At 35.3% G+C, this 17784-nt stretch overlaps 1 long non-coding RNA gene across 2 annotated transcripts; it reads left to right on the top strand.

The window, feature by feature from the left end:
- Positions 1 to 10844: 10844 nt before the first annotated feature.
- On the top strand, positions 10845 to 15737 carry LOC114913924 (uncharacterized). Of its 2 annotated transcripts, XR_003800053.2 has the most exons (4): positions 10845 to 10980; positions 13679 to 14043; positions 14679 to 15276; positions 15577 to 15737. It is a non-coding gene; the product is annotated as an uncharacterized lncRNA (long non-coding RNA). The 2 variants fall into 2 exon arrangements; XR_012142214.1 differs by having other exon boundaries at positions 14679 to 15737.
- The last annotated feature ends 2047 nt before the right edge of the window (positions 15738 to 17784 follow it).

Below are 17784 nucleotides of genomic sequence, written 5' to 3'. Positions count from 1 at the left end.
GATAGTATGGGGTATTATCCATGGTAATCGATGAAATATACGATAACCAATAAAATATAAATTTTTTTATTGGTTTATTATAGATTTAATGTAGTATCACCTTTGCAACAAATATTTTTTCCTAAAGGAGGGCCTCTTAAATAGAACCAATGCTGGCCAATAATTAAATGGCGCCAAATAGAGTTACATCCATGGATATTGTGTTGTCCTTTTCACCCTTTGTTTTTTATGAGTTTTGCTTCCTCCTGGCAAATGCCCCTTGCGTGCATTTTGGTAGACTTTGAATGCCATGCTGCCCTACTGGTATGATACGATTTACATTAGTGGGGAATCCATAATGAAGCCTTTGTTTTGATTGAGAAGGGAAGGCAGAGCAAGAGTAAAGAAACGTGAAGAAGTTTTCTTCATAATTCCATGGTTTCTGTAGAACCCAAATCATTTCGCACTACGTGTACTACTATTATGGATGAGATTAAAAACTCCACCACAATAAAAACGTGTACCCTCTTAGTTTTTCTATATGTTCTTCTATATTCATCTCTTTTCCCTCAATTTCTAACTGACTCGATAAGATTCAGTTGATAAAGCCACTGGGTTTACATGCATCGATCTTGAGCTGCCTTTTTTTTTTAAAAAATTTTTTTTTGATATAAATGGATGCTCACACCATTCTAATGTGCGAATATCTCAAAAAATCAAAAAACAAAAGGTTCTGTAGAACTTGGAGATAAGTCTGATCTTGTCATCAAGTCCAATATCCGGTATGCTCAGTAATATATATTTGGATTTTTATTAAGCTACGTGTTAGATATTGAGTATCATATTTAGTAGTTGGGATTTTAGATTTTCGGTCCAGATTATTGTATCTAAGCTTGCACTAGATTCTTTTCTGCTTGATGCTGGAAGCCCATGTATGTACCAAAAAAAAAAAAAAAACAAGAAAGCCATTGGGTTGAACCCTCCCCTCATCCAATTTTAGATAGGCATCCTCTCATTTTCGTTTTCCCTACTCGAAATGGGTTAGGTTTTGGGTTGGAGTAGCTTTCCAAGGGTAGGACATAAGCAATTTTTGCTTTCTTTTTTCGGAAAAACGATTGATGGCACTCTCACTGCTATTCTTGATGGTTGCAATAACAAAAGAAAATTTTGAAGTTTTTACAATTAGACATCCAACATTCTTTTTGAGAGGGTTAACCAAAAGTGAGGCTATTTTGTCTATGGGGTTCCACGGTTTAAGGGTCATGGATACCAGCATTGTTTGTTCCAAACATGCAAATATGAATGATTAGGGCATGTCACCTTTAAAATAAATAAAAATACATGAATAAAGAGAAAATAGGTAACCATCTGCACTTGAGGGAAATTATTGTTTTCGCACTATAATTGCAAGGCTACACTAATACAAGCCACCAGTCATCGAGATGTATTAGCATAAGTTCTTTTCATCCTGTACTTGTCTAAGTGATTGGCCTATAATAATACACCTCATCCATTAGTAACGTGCATGGCCACACCAGTGCACAAAATACATGCCATAAGTTTTCTTCCTCTTGACAGGCAAAAAGGTCTACCAAACCTTTTGATCTTTGGAAATTAAGATTAAAAAATATGTGAAAGTTTTTGCATCTATCAAATTATGGGATCGATTATTTTATGTTAATAACAAGGAACAAAATAATTTAACCAAGATATGGGTTTTGATATTAACAACCATGTTCAACTATAGGAACATTCAATTGTTATTTGCAAAATACGCCTTCAAAAAACTTGTCGACCTAATGCAAAACTATTGTCTTTGTTCCTAAACATGTTCCAAATTCCAAGCAGCCATTCGAGCCCAATTTAGACCCAATCCATCCTATCTCCCACCACCTAATACCAATTATCTGAAACACTAAGAATGGAACCACATATCCTTGTGCTAATTGAGACCTTCATGGGTTCAATTTTTCAGTGATTCTAAGGAGACTGATTGGTTGGAAACGGTTCGATTTGGTCTGAATCGTGGACCGGTCTGGTCCAGTTCCAGAAATACAAAACGTGATAATCATGGGGATTTTGTCGTTTAGACTTGAGGACAGCTCAGATGGAAGACAACGAGTCGGTGCCACTTTTGAAGCAAGTCTTCTAGGAGGGAGACTTAGATTGTGACCTTGTCTTATGATTCAAAACTGGTGATGAAAGATTCTTGACATGATCTGGAGTCGGAGAAGGATCGGCCCGTCAACGTAGAGCAGGAAACAGCATCATGAACATTGTTCAAGCCTCCCATGTGTCAAATTTTGGTGGGTCCTACTTATAGATTCTAGATCTTATTGTAGTGGTGATAACTAAGATGCTTGAGGTGGTTCAGATGATCTTATTGGGGGTTGGACTGTTTAAGGGTGCAAATGGTTCAAATGATGGCTGTGGGAGTGGCTTGGGGTGAGAATATTCAAATGTGGATAACTGGAGGATGTGTACTTCATAGTGAATTTTTTAATATTTTTAGTAACATGCTGCCACCGCCTAAAGATTTACTCCTATTTTTTAAAGACCTAAGTGTAGTTGGATTAAAAGGCCTGTGGCTCGGTATGTTCTGGTTTACGGACTCCCGATTCTCTTCATTTGAATTTCAATTTAAAAATCATGTCATTCGAAAATGATAAATTTTTTTTTATATAAGTCAATTTTTTTAATTTATAATTAATATAGAACTAATGATATCCTCCTTTATTATCATCACAACTTTCTAATCAAAGAGAAGTCTGAGTACAAATGGAAGGTGTCCTCCTTTTTTATTATCACCAATGTATATATCAATAGAACAAATATTTGGAATCCTATATACAATATTTTATATTTTTTATATTGATAAAATTATACTTTTATATATTCTTTTTTGCATGTTAATTGAGAGCATGCCGGTGAAAAATGATGCTAGTGGAATATTTCCGTCCTATATTTAGGTTTTGGTAGGTTGCGGTCTATAATATGAACAGTTGCAATGATGACCTCAATCTGAAACGAAGAATGATAGACCTTATGTTCTGAAGTTTACAAAATTAATTGCATAAGATTAGTTTGGTATACCCTACATGGATGTGGAAAAGTAATCACATATATTAAACAAAAGAAGATGCTTGGTAACTTGCTTATGGGATATAAATTATGGAATCTTGCATGGTATTTCTATCATTTTAAAGTTTTAATTACCACGTAAACTAATAGATTCGCTATTTTGTTACCATTTAATTACTTCTTTTTTGAGTTGTCCAATATCATGCTGACAAAAAAGGTGATATCAAGCAGTTGTCCCGGCATTTCTATCATACATTTGAGTGTGACAAGTGATGCTCTGAACATGTGCGATGATAAGAAGTAAGCTGTGATTGTGAGTCTTTCTAAAATAAAAGAATGATAAATTTCACCTTATTTTTCTCACATTTAATTCTTTGCCAATTAGGGAGAGTGATGGGCGCCTCACTATCACTTTTTCAATGCTATTGGTAAGATGACAACCATTAAGAACCCATTTTGGACAAAGAGGACAAGATATAGTTGTGTGAAAAAAGTGAATGTTTGACAAAATCTAAACTTTAATTTGATGACATAATTTTGAAAGAAAACGTATGGCCACAACAAGGGGAGTAAAGGAAAAATGGCTATTTAGCTGCAGGTATCAAGAAAAAATGACTAGCTAATGTCAATTTTATTCAATGTACCAAAAGATGCAACCCTTCTGGGTCAAGGAGCATAAAATATGAATAGTTGCTTGATAAAAAGTTCGTATTGATAAATTCAAGATCAGCAGTAATGACATAACTTTTTAGCTAAGGAAAATGCGTTTTAAGCAAGTGGAGTACATTACAAATGTCTGCTCAATGGTAAGTATGATGGATTGATAACATTACTGACATTCAATGCCTGCACCTAAAAAGATGGTAGCTCAAGTGGATTAAAGGACAAGATATATAAATTATAGTTACTTAGTATAAAGGGCCTATTGACAAATTTTAAGATTACATGTGATGGCATAATTATTTTTGAAGAAAAATTATTAGAGCTTAATTCTCTGGCAGTTAACAAGTGTTTGTCATAAAATAGATAACATTAGTAATATTTCAACATGTCTAAATATGCTGCTAAAAGGGTTTGTGTCAAGCTTATGAGCAAACTTATCCCAAAATATATAGGTTTATCCAACCATCCCAATCACAATTAAATCTAACAAAACTAAGTTAAATTGGAATGAGTCCTTAAATTTGAAGACAAACATTATTCTACATTAAGAGAAGCAATGCTGAATGGGGCTGAGCATCTACCCATGCTTAATGAATTGTCTGGTCTTATAAGCATGACATTGAGCAAATAACATACAATCTGGAGGAGAATATGATTTCTATTTTTTTTTTTATTTTAAATAATGGGTAGTTCCCTCTTCATATATTAGAAGGGCACCTAAAGTATATCTAACAATGAGAATCCTCTAAAGAATAAAAAATGAAAATAATTGAACAGATGAACCAAAGGAGGTAGATTTTACAAATAAATAATGCATTCATACTATGCACATTAGGCAATGAATTTTTTGAGTAGTTTTATTTATTTATTTTGGGGCGTTGGGGGTGGTTGGATGTGTTAGCTAACAAATTCTAAACAGTCATACATGTTTGCTTGGAAAATGCAAAGTTGTAACTTAGTCAAATTTTGTTCATCTGATTTCACACTTAGGTTAGAATCTACCCTAGCACTCAAGGTTCATAGAGACCATTAGATTCAAAGTAGAAGCCCATGTGGAGACTTACTTTTCTGATGTCAAGCCAGCAGTTTTTCTAACTTTTTGAGGAATAATAACTCATAGCAGTACTTCTTAAGAGAGTAAGAAGCCACTCCTAGGCCCCTAGACAAATGCAATGGCACTAGTGTGTGACATTCTTTCCCTTCACCTCACATTTTGTACTTGAGCTCCAGCTGTTTATGATCAGTTGATCTCTTTGGCTTGGCTGTGCATACTGTTTGATGAAGACTAGTCCATCAAATTTTCAAGATGATCCACTGGATCGGTGGGCTCCAACCTGGACCATCAATTTTCACTTTGGTCTACAAGTCTCCATTTTAGTTAAGAAGATATCTAGGGTCAATTATCAGCTAGTAGCTACTAAAAAGTAAATTGACAGTGTAAATTCAAACAAATACATGACACTTCAAAGCATAAATCCTCTAATCTAACTATATCTCAGCATTTTTATATATAAAAGAAAAAATCGAATATGAGCAAGATATAGATTTGATTGAAGTTTTCAAAAATACAGTAGAATTTTTTTTAATTAAGCAGTATAGCTCCAATTCACTAATTCTATCAAAAGTTGAGATCCAAACCCTCTAATATGCATGTACTGGTAAATACACTAGAATAAAATGGGCAGGTTTCAACACACTTGCGCAGAAATCCGAGAGAAAAAAAAAAAAAAAAGATTGTTTTCTTTGGTCTATAGGTATATACATCATACGAGTTTTGGAAGTAGCAATCTTAAAGTGTATCATTGAGTCCTCCTTCAAACTTATTATTCTCTAAAAGGAGACAACGAGTAACAAGAAATATTCAAAGAATTGAAATTGTACTCCTTTTCTAGGGCTCATCACCATTTATAGGCTGACAGTTGCAAAAGAATGGATGAAGGGTTGATTTGGATGGACAAATATCATGTCTCTCAAGTGAAAAGATCAAAAAGAGAAGAGAGCAGATACCTTTGGAAAGGAACAAAAAGAGCACTAAGAAACAGTTATGAAAAATTAGTTGTATATTATAAAGGCTTTTAGCAGATGGCGTTGCATCAGATTTATCTATTATATTATAAATACCTAATTGTAATCTAATGCAAAGATATTAAAAAATTGATGTCGATTTAATTATCTGAAATTTTTTAAGAGATATCAAACCTTATCAGCTTCCCCAGAAGTATTATCATGATTCCAATTTAATGATGGAATTTGATCAGATTGAATTTGAAAGTGATTTACTTTAAACTGGTGGAGTTCATGTAAATTTTGAGTCGTTCTCAAATGTAACCTTTCCATCCGATGTAGCCAAAATTTATCTCAGTTTTGATTTGTTCTTGGGGAGTTTCCATGGTTTTGCAATATTCAAAACTGTTGCCATGAAAGATTCTGTTAGGTTTTTAAGTAAATAAAGAGTGTGAGAGCTATGCATCTATGATCAAATTTAATAAAACAACTTGAGTTAGGAACTTGTTCTGACCTGATAGTGTTGATGTATTCATCCAAAAAAAGATAGTGTTGAACAATAAGTTTTTGCTTGTTCTATAATGCTAATTGTAAATTTTAAAAGGGCGTCCTAGCTACTTTATTGATATCATATTTTTAATAGATGAGAAACATAAATTAAAACTTTGATTGGGAAAAAACATTTGATTGGTTGAGAAGAGGAGCCAGTGGAAGAGTGAAGTGTGGGGGGGACTACATGTGTCTACAATGCAAGGCCATACACAGAAATCCTATGCTCAACTATCCACCCATGGTTAACTAACTTTGGGTATATGAATCTCAATACATCAACCATCCTGAGCACTTGTAGTATCAGTGATGAGGGGCCAAGCATAGAATATTTAAACCATAGTACTGCACCCTAGATATGCTTGAATTCGAAGAAATTATAAAAGTTCTTAACCTGATGACCTTAACTCTTCATGTCCACCTCTTTTCAAATTCTTGTCATGAGAAAAGATATCAAAGGAGGAGATGGAGATAGTAGTAAAAACGATTTCTTAAAATCAGAATCAGAAGACATTATAAAAATTTATTAAGGGAGTTACATATATATATTGAGGAATAATTATTTAGAAACCAAAGGCAAATGACTAAAAAATATTCTAGTTTGCTCATAACTAACTTAGTGCAATGAATGAGTAGTCTTTGAGAAATCAATAAGATTATAAAAGCATCAATTTCACTTTGCATGACCATCTTGTAAAAAAGATATATTTTGTGCCCTCACTAATCATCTTCTCAAAACTAATCTTCTTTTTAGTATTTAGCGATTTGCAGCCTTCAATGGGACAACATGTTTTGAGAGAGGGACACACAATATCTAGCCAATCCCATTCTTCTTTAGAAACATAAAAATGCAAAAATTTACATGTCTCACAGCCCATTTCAAATGAATTTACCTATTTGGTTTTCTTGAAAATTCCTATTATAATGGAAATGCATCTGATGATTTTTATGCATAAAAGTAATTTATTATCTATTAAAGTTGCAAGTGGAGTGGACATACCTTTCAAACTATACATCATATTTCTATATAAAATATACTTTTTTGCAAGCATATCCTTCATGCATCAATTTTGCAGGTATAAACATGTAATCATGCATTTTGTGTGGATGCCCTTTATTTTGTATCAATGTCCTTTCCATTCACTATTCTTAGCACCTATGAGACCAAATTATGATTAGAATCATTTAATCCTTAAGAAAAATAAATTTCCATAACATGACAAAATGACCCTCTAGTCCACTATTCAGACCATTTAATGCTCAGGGATATTTAATTATATCATTTTATGATCAGTAAAATAATTGGTATTAGCTAGTAGCTAGTTAGCTGCAAGTGCATTGATGCAATAAAAAAGAAAACATATATGAAAAATCAAAATTTTTAGGAACTATAACATGCCAAAAAAAAAGAAAAGAAAATCCTTATAAAATATCAGCCAGAAATTATAGCAAGATAGACAAACTAGCCATCACTTTAAAGTCTGCGATGAAGATTAAGATCACTGTGTATCTATTTTTAGGGTCATTGTGTAATAGATGTTGAAATTTTTCCCACCAAAAAGTAGTAATGTAAATTTGTTTATTAGCAACAAATGTCATTGGATATGCTTAGGACTGCACCATTATCATTACCATTCCATTAATTATGGGTTGGCCCTAAAACACAACTCTGAGAAGCTTCTGGGAGACAAGGAGGTCCACAAAAGACCTTTAATTTTTGGAATTATAGATCCAAAAAATCACTGGTGATTATAAAATCGTTTAGAGTTTAGGCATGAATGGATTAATTATTGTCTGCTAATGACCAAGAATCATGCAATTTAACTAATAAATAATTTGACAGCGGTGATTAAAAAAAAAAAAAAGTCCCTTAAACTAACCTTTCGGTGCTTAATCCAGTTGTCCCCTTGCCTGAAATCGTGCTTTTATGTTTCTAAACCTGCCCCAGATTCCTAAGCCTCTCAATTCTTTACTTGATCTGCTGGTCTATTCCGGTCCATTTTGGGTCTATTTGGTGTCCGGTCCAGACCCTCGAACCTCATTTGCTCCATGGGGTTTTGGGTTGCTGCCTTGAAAAATTAAAACCAGCCCGCTTTGGCATATCCGGTTCTCCTGCCTAGACCAGGCCCGGTTCAGCAGAAAGGAATGTGATTAGTTTGAGAATTTGGCAAATGCGAACGAATGAGGAGAAGATGTGACCGTGGAGGAAGAGGTTGAGCAGGCCAAGTTCTGATTGAAAGAAACAAAGATTGTGACCATGTCATAGGATTCAACATTTTTTTTTTTTTTTTTTTTGATATAAGGTCTTAGGATTCAAATATTCTAAGTGAACATTTGATGGTGATGGGAGATTCGGATGGGATCGTTGGTGTCGAAGAAGGATTAGCTGATCCACACAGAGCATAAAACAGCATCATCATTGGTTTTCTGCCTGCCACGAGGATTAATTTTGATGGGTCCAACTGTTGGATGTGAGATATATTGGACATGATATTGTCCTTTTGTTTAATATTTTTTGAGAGAAGCATTTGCAATAGCAGTGGACTCATTTGGATGCAGGGGATTACTTTATATTCATATTATTCAAACAAGGGAGTGCTTGACCTATTTATATGGTAGCAATCAAACAGTCCATATAAACTAGTATTTCTTTTCTAATCTTATTAATGTCTGATATTCCTTTTTAATAAAAAGGCCTATATCATGCTGGTAAAAAGGTGAAGATTTAAGTCCTGTACTATGCGAAGCTATAGTTGCTTTTGGCAAGTGATGCCTTTCAATTTATGCAAATAACCACATCAATGAAGGTACAAGACTCCTATAGGGAATGAAAGAATGACCGTTACATTGCCATCTTTGATGGAACTAGCGCTTGTCAAAAAATTAAAGAGGATGACAATGTGACGTTCATTGATTCCCGTTTTGTACAAGGAGAAGATATTATTATGTCCAAATAGTGTAAGAGAGATATGCGGACAAGACAAACATGGCATCTCCTTTTCCACAATGAATCCTATCCAATCCATTAGATATTACATGGCAATGACATATAGTAAGCTAACACTATTGCATTTTTTTTTTTTTTTTGCTGTGGAAGGAGTTTAATTTCTCTAAATTCTATAAATATTTTTTTAAAAAAATTAATTTTATTGACAACTTTTTTTTTCACTTTGATACAAATGGATGGTCACACACCACTCTAATATGTAAACAACTCATAAAGTCAAAAAATAAAAGATCTTACATGGCTCGCGGGCAATCTGATCCGGTCGTCAAGTTTAGTTTCTAGTATGCACAGCAACATAAGATGCGATTTAATCTATGATATTATTTATTTTGTAGAAGACATACTGACAGACATCGTGAAGAAATCATGAAGGGAGGTCTAAATATCATAAAGGAGCAGATGGGCCTTCAGCTACTTTGTATCATCTCGAATCTAATCAATAATGATTGCAGAATCTTTCTCAATGAGAATTTTTTACGATAATTTTTAACCATTGATATAATAGTTGTTAGCGTAACTACTCAATATCTTCTCCTTTGAGCAAGAGACCTCAGGTGGATGAGAAATAATAATCAAACTCCGTATAGTTTTCAATGATTGCTTGTGATCATATGTTACAAAAATCTAAAGATTGATGCGATTCAACTTCATCATAACGATAATTAAAGTCAATGCTACCTGCACTCCATCATATGACTTCACATGTGTTGTCATATACAAAATTATATGTGCTCATATTTTTGATAAACCAACTATATATGTCCTTGTCCATGTGTCATGTGGCACTTCTTGCTAATTAAGGTTAATAAATATATCTCCTATAATGGCATTGCCGATAGGAGAAGCACAAGGTAGATTTTCGCAAGTAATTTTCAATACTAAAAAGTTAAATAATAACTTATGCTGGTTCTAAGAAGAAAAAAATATTGTGTTCGTGATGACCTAAAATAATATTGAAGTATTTGGTTTGTAAACAAAATTTGAATCGGAACGAGTATTGGAATAAATTAGAGTCGAAATTGAAATAATCAAATTCTTTAGAGTATTTTGTTCGTGATCAGAATAAAATTCAGAATAAAAATTTAAATTTTTTAAAAAAATAAAAAAATTAAATTTTAAATAAATTAAATTATTTTTATTTTATTTTAAAATTATAATTAAAATAAAATATTTTTTAATTAAATAATTAGAACGAGAATCATCCGATACCATTCAAATTTCGTATCTCCAGCTCAAGTCGGCCAAACTCTTTTAACAAATGTGCAGAGTTTCAGGCCTGTCACGTTCTTTTCAACTAGAGCTCCACTTTGCCACCATCTTTAAACGCCAAGCTGGCCCATCACTTAATAGGAACCGTTCTTTTGGTGGGGCCTCCTCCAGTTGTCGATGCAAATACCAGACGATTAGATCTAACGGTTCCGAGTGCACCAACAATCTATGGCTTCTTGTAATTAAAAGAAAATCGAAGGACAATTGTTGTGGAGGATGAAGCAACTCCTTGACTACTTTTCATCTCCCGCTTAGAAAGCGGAGTCTATCTAGCTTTGCTTCAAGAGAGAGGATTTCTAGTAGGGTTTTGGATTTCGATCGAAGCCAATAAATCATTCTAACGTTTTCCCAAAGAATTTTTGGGATATCTCTTTTGTGATCTTGGATCCAATTGTTGCTCTTCTTTGGATTTTTCGTTCGATCAAAAGGTGCGCGTTTCCATCTCCCTTAATTTCTTGAATTTGAGCTCTGGTGAGTGAGTGAATCTGATCCAAAATCCTTTCTATTGGGTAAAAAATTGTCGCTATTTGAAGAATTACGCTCGAATTTTCGGCAAGTTTTCTCTCTAATTTTTTTCGATCAGAACGTCTGTTCTAATCATGAGTCCACATGGCCCTACTGGCATAAAGATAATTCTTGAACTGCATTGGAGTTTTTGTCAAACAATGAGTATGACGAATACAAACTGTGGTTCTGGGATTAAAATGGAGTTTGTAGGTAACAAGTGACTAATTTTTCTGGGAAATGAAACTGTAGAATCTGCTACTTCGAGTAGCTCAAAGGTTAAAGAGGTATAAAGATACTGATCATGAAGGGTAGCAACTACATTGTCTTTTTTGCATTATTGTCAAATTGAAATAAAACTTGGATTCTGTTGAAAGAGTAATAGCAAAGGTATTGGACAAGCAGCCCATGAAATGAAAAGAAGCAATTGCTAAGGTGGTCTGAGGAGGGAAGAAAAATAATCATGACTACACCAAGGGTGAGAAAATCTTGTATCTTCCCTGGTAACATCAATATGAGAAAATCTCATGCCAAGTTAAATGCAAAAGCTAGGGGGAAGGGGCAAGCATTTGAGAAAAAATCTCTATGGAGGAATACTAAGAGTTTGGGGTTAGGGACAAACATATTATACTGGAAGATATTTGTGGCTGGATAACTTTTTGCTGATTTAGTGGCAAGAGATCAAACAAGAGCTAATGAAGCAGACCTCTATTAAATTACTTCCAGAGTGGTTCGAACAATGTGGATTCCTACATGTCTTTTCAAGGGTTGGCAATCTTACATTGACTTTAAATGAAGATAAAGTGTGGTGGAGAGAAAAAGTTGGCTTTTATAACATGATGGTTGTGTCATGAATATACTCTCATATGGAAAGGAAACTTTTGATTGTGTTCACCCACATACCTGTTTTATACATGCGGTTTCTTGTTTATGCTTACTCTGGTTGTGCATGCTGGCTCAAAGAACATTGCTAATTCGATGCTCGAAGATTAGGAAGACCAAAATAAATTGCATCAACTACATCTTTTGGCCAATATAGTAGCAACCTAACTACAAGAATTAGGTGGCATAATTTTGCTCATGTCTTCCATGGTACTAATGATACGGAATATCTTCTCATTAAGAATGTGATTGAGAGGAGAGTATATATTTACCAGAACATCTCTACCTTTTGTATCTTGACATTTCATTACTTGCAGAAAAAGTAACTCCTTAGTTTATGATGCAATTGTTACAATACCACTGGAAAAAAGGAAGAAGAAAAAGAGGCTTTATTGAGTGTGGTTTTCTATCATTTTGCCTCTTTCTTTCATGAACTTTGGTAGGAAAATATCATTAGAAACTAGATTAAAAGAAATGTTACATATTTATATAATCAATTTACAAATTTGGATTTTGGGCATAGTCACAAGTTTAGCATTTGGGAATAATTTGGCAATTAAGAAGTTCAGATTTCAGAATTCAGGAATAATATGGCAAAATCAGAAAAATTTGGGGAAGTTCAGTCTTATTTTTTGAACTTAAGAGATGACTAGAGAGAGGGTGATCTGCTATGTGTTCTTGTTAATGGTAGAGTGTAGCCATTGTCAGGTCCTGTCTTTGTGAGATTGATCTAGGTTCTGGTCTTTGTAAGTTTGGGCCGCATCTAAAAGATGAGCAATGAGATGTGTTGCGACCTGTAGGAGGTGGCCTGTACAGGATGAGAAGAAAAAGTGGAAAAAAAATGGAAAAACGGTGGAGAGGAAGAAAAGTAGAATGAAAGAGTCAGTAATTTTTAATGTTACATTTTCAAAAAATAATGTTATGAACTCAAATCAAATCGACTTTCCACTCTCCCAGTTCCTTTTCCCATTGCCCTTCCCCCAATGACCGTGGCCTGCTTCGGCACCTGAAAGCACGAGCATGGTTCTGGGGTTTTTCGAATGTTGGGATATTAAGTTATTGAATAATTCAGCGATTCATGATTTATTTGCAGGATTGCAAATCTTTCCCATATTCATGATGCATTGGGAAAACGATGTTTATAAACAAAATGATTCAGCAGGCCTACAAATCAAAAATGTTTTGGAAATTTTTAAAAGCCGGTGAGTTCTGTAACTGTGATTTTGGGTATAGCTGTTTGGTGGAAGTAATGCCTATCTAACGTCCGAATGATATTTCAGTCTAAAGCTAATTTACAAATGCCATGGTTGTAGGCTTTAGAGTAGTTGATTTGATAGATGGTGATAATGTTTCTCTAAGTCCCAGGTAAAGTAATTAATGAAGTTTGTTTTGTCAATAATTTCTTCATGAAGAGTTCTTCCATGAAGCAGGTCAAAATTGCTAATTTCATCTATTTCTCCATACTTTTTTAAGAAAAAAGGGAACTTATTGAAGTTCTACATTGCATAAATACTGCTTTCAAATATATTTATTAATATTTTTGGGAGGCCATTCAAATATTAAAGCAATTCCTTGGTTGATGTCGTTGCTCGCAAGCTTATTTGCTTTCCTAAGCTACGACGCATTTTCTTAATAGGAATTGATTTATGGGGAAAATGATTTCTATTCACAAATTCGCCCAGTGCCTAGCTTCATGTGCATTTGATGATCAAGTAATTCCTTCATCTGATCTGTTGTCAGGAGCCTGCTGCTTCAGTGAGAGACGGTCCAACATCAGATTGCAAAAACAAATTAAAAATAAAATCAACTCGGGGACCAAAATATCCATCTCAAAGGACAATCTGCAAGGTGGATAACATTATGTTTTCGAGCAAGACTATGCTGATAGAGTCTCAAGCAACTATAGATCTATCTCTGTTGTTTCCTATAAACCGCTTGCAGAAGTTCGTTCTAATGTTACTGTACCTTGCCCTTTTTCTTTTGCTACTGAAAGACGAGCTGCTATCCCTTCTGGCATTAGAGAGGGTACACGGAGGTTGGATCTGAAAACCTCAAACAAATCAGCACCATGATGAGTCCATACAAAGGATGTTGCAGGCGTTCAGGTAATCTTTCCTTTTTTAAATTTACTGCTCCGGAGCAATGGGATTGATATATTTTGCTTTCTCTTTTATTGTCAAATTTTTGCTTCACTTCATTTATTATTAGTGTTGTTGATGCCATCTCAAGCCATGTAGCTTCTTAACACTTAATGCTGTAAAAATTACTTTTAAGAATATCGAACTGGCCTACATTATGTGTCTAGATTTTGCTCTGCAATGCTTGCCTGGAATTCATTCATCTAGGTCATTAAGTTGGTAAAAAAGGACTTACCATTCTCGTACTTTTGTGATTCTAATCTCAAGAAGGTTTTATATGGAAAGGTGGAGAGGTAGTCCTATAATGGGTAGAGGTAGAGGAATATCAACAGCATAGATTTCATTAATCTTGTTTTGCTTCCTTTAATCTCGTTTGCTAGATAAAGTCTAAAAATGGCTCCAAGATAAGAATTTTGTGATATTGATTTTTGTTCTAGAAGGCTTTTATGTGTACAGTTGTTTCTTTTTCTAGAATGCCATAATTATTTATTAAAATTTGTACCTTTTGCATCCATAACCTCACATTTTTCACACATTAACATTTCTGATGAATGCACTTTACTAAAAGTGTCTCATCTAAGTTTCTGCTGTTGTTCTTGCAGGTTAGTTCAACGAATCAGCAACAAACAGTAATGTGAAAAGGAGAGGATTAGAATTTTTTTTTTTTTTTTTGATGATTCTAGTAACCTTGTCAAAAGATAGGTTACAGCAAGCCCTTACACCATTGTTCTACACCATGCGACTTCGAGGTTTTAGAGGCTTTGGAGAAGTCAAAAGAATACCTTTAGCTTCAGACAAAAAAAAAATACTATTCTCAGGGGAGGAGGTGCTACCATGCTTGGACCACCAAAAGCAAGGTATTGGTACCTGCTTAGATCTTAACCGGCTGGAGTTGGCTATATTGGCATGTTGCTTATGTATCCATCTAGTGGAATCTCGTGCTAGCACCCCTTAATCTCATCTTGAAACCAATCATTACTAGAACTACTTCTTTGGTTGACAGGCTGCAGATGAGAAACTTCATCTGGCCTTTTTTTCTTTTCTTTCCATATTAATAGAGCTAGTGCCTAGCAGTATCTAAAAATCTTCAGTTACCAGAAAAGCAGGTCCATTAACCTTCCTGCTCGAGATAAATCCGATGCAAATGGTGGAACTATCCCCATATCCATAGACACTGTCAGAGGAAATAGAAAGAAAGAGGTAAAGCTGGCTAGCTGAGGGTTTTTCTTTTTGTTTAGTGATATTTATTTTTTCTTGCTCATAGTTTGGAAACTTCCAAGTAGTTGCTTCAAATCCTGCATTCTGAACATAGAGAGGTAGATTCCTTATCTTGTTCATTTTGCATGCTCTATGATGTTTTCATTCCTGTCTCACGCTTGATGTGGATAATACATGTGCTCGTTTTCACCTCTGTGGTCGAGCATGCATTTACCTCTTATAGTCCTATGTAACGCAGGTTCTATAAGTCTGATGATGATTCTTATGGATTTCATTCTGCAGGAGAAATTTGTAGCAAGGTGCATGCCAGAGGTTCAGGGTTTCAGTTCAACTTCAAAGAGTGTCGCTCCTCATCTGACTGGAAATCTCAGTACAGAAAGCAAAAAGGTCTACTTCTTTCATGACAAATTAATTCCTTTAACGTTGAGGGATTTCTAGTTGGACAAAATAATTACATTATGGCACTACTGCCTCAGTGGAGATTAGATGACCCTCAGGTGAAAGGGTGATATGTATTCCTTCCCCTGCACGCCATTCTTCCACCAATATTCTGGCATAATGAGCACCCTGATGTTGACCAAGCAGCTCTTTTTGCACTATGCAATATATAACATTATGATGGTGCTTTAATACCAAACCATTCTATCCATAGCTAGATATTATTACTTGAAAGATGAATGCTACAGCGCTGGAACATTTATTACCAAACATTTTCTCTGCATGGCTTGTTTGCCACGTCGCTCTAGGGGATTGGTGCTTTGTACCAACCCCTCTTAAGAATTTTAGGGATCCCATTAGTCACACAAATCTCCTTGAGACATGTGGGAAGCCAGATGTACAGGGGTTTGGACCCCTTTATTTGTCACTCTTCTTGAAGACAAGGAATTAAGAAGTTGTGGACCTGCAATCGCAAGGTTTTTTCATGATATCAAACGACACAGTGAGTGGATTTGATCCCTGTATATGGTGGAAGCTCCAACTCATGAGTCAAAAGTTATATGGGTATTAGCCTCCTACATACCAAGTATCTCTCCACTATGGAATATCCCCAGACATCAAAGCTGGGCATCTGAACTCCCCTATATTTCTACTGCATCCTTTTCTAATGTCAGGCTTGAAGGGGGGATTCACTCTAATGCTGAATTCTGCAGATGGTCCCCACTCAGACAGGAAATCTGTCGGTTAATGGATGGAAGGCCAGGGTATTCAAATCTGCATGTGTGATGCTTCTAGAGTCCAATATTTTCGACTTGGAATGATTTCTTCTAGTTTTGGTACAGGCAAATGATGCCCTGATGACAGTGACGTAGGTGTTTCTCTGCCCAATTTGCTTGAAGGCATTTGAGTCCTTCCAATGAAATAACCAGCAAGCATAAAAGCGATTCCATGGGAAATATCTAACATGTGAATAGATAGTCCTCTGTCGGTGCTATGAATGTTATATACTTATTGAGGCAGCAGATGTCGATGGCAATTTAGACTCTGTTGTCCCATTTGTATCTTAGTGGCAGCACACTATTATTTGTCGTGAAGAGATCATTTTCTAGTTTGACACTGTCACTATAATTTGATTGTTGTATGAATCCAATCGATGGGCAGGAAGAGAATGTAAACAAAAATTTTAGAGGAGGCTTAGATGCTGAAGTGTTGGAGGGATCTGATCATCCATCCACTCTTGCATTCTGTTCCAGAGGCATGTTGCATTCCTGTATGGTTTTGGTTAAGAATTTATTTCACTGTTTAGAAATTGGACTCAAGTTTCTATGGTGCACAAAGATGGAATATTTCCCTCCATTTATGTCTAGCCTGTTGGGATATTCTTCCTGGTTGTGATCATGAGATGTCTCCTGGAACAGATGAGAAATGATAACTAGAGAGTGAAGGTGGTGAGAAGCGGAGTAAATGGTCAGTGACTGCCGGCTGCTGCTCTAATTCTCAGGGAATGTTGAATTAATTGACATCCTTGATCGACAATGTTGCTATCTGATTCGGTCGAGATTGGAGAGAAGGCGGCTGAGTCTTGTGCAGGGATGTTGGCGTTGAAGTGACCTACAAAACAAGTCCAAATCAGAGATTTTCGCTCCGATGAGAACCCTCCGACGCTCAAGTCAGATTCAGAGAACAATAGAAGCAGCAACGAGTTCTCTGAGAGGGATTAATTGGCTTATCTTGGTCTTTGGGGCTTTGGTTGCTTATATAGAAAGCTGTCGAATAGCTGGTTATATAGCTGTATGAAAATTGTGAGATTCCGAGATTGTAGAGCCGTTTCAACATGCTATAATGGGTGAGATATTTCTATCCTCAATCGCTCCTATGAGATTAAGGGAGTTGGTTACGTCTGAATTTATCCATTCGAGGTGGATAGTAGTCACACACATCATGAAGTGAGTCGATTGTGATAATAGAGACAGCCTACGCACTAAGGTATTGGCATGTCGAGGCAACAAAGTGTGCCGGACAGATCATATGATAAACCCGATGCAAGCTGCT

Source organism: Elaeis guineensis, chromosome 1, assembly GCF_000442705.2.
Source record: "Elaeis guineensis isolate ETL-2024a chromosome 1, EG11, whole genome shotgun sequence".
Classification (NCBI taxonomy): domain Eukaryota; kingdom Viridiplantae; phylum Streptophyta; class Magnoliopsida; order Arecales; family Arecaceae; genus Elaeis; species Elaeis guineensis.
Note: the sequence above shows the minus strand (reverse complement) of the source record. Positions and strands in the feature narration are given on the sequence as shown.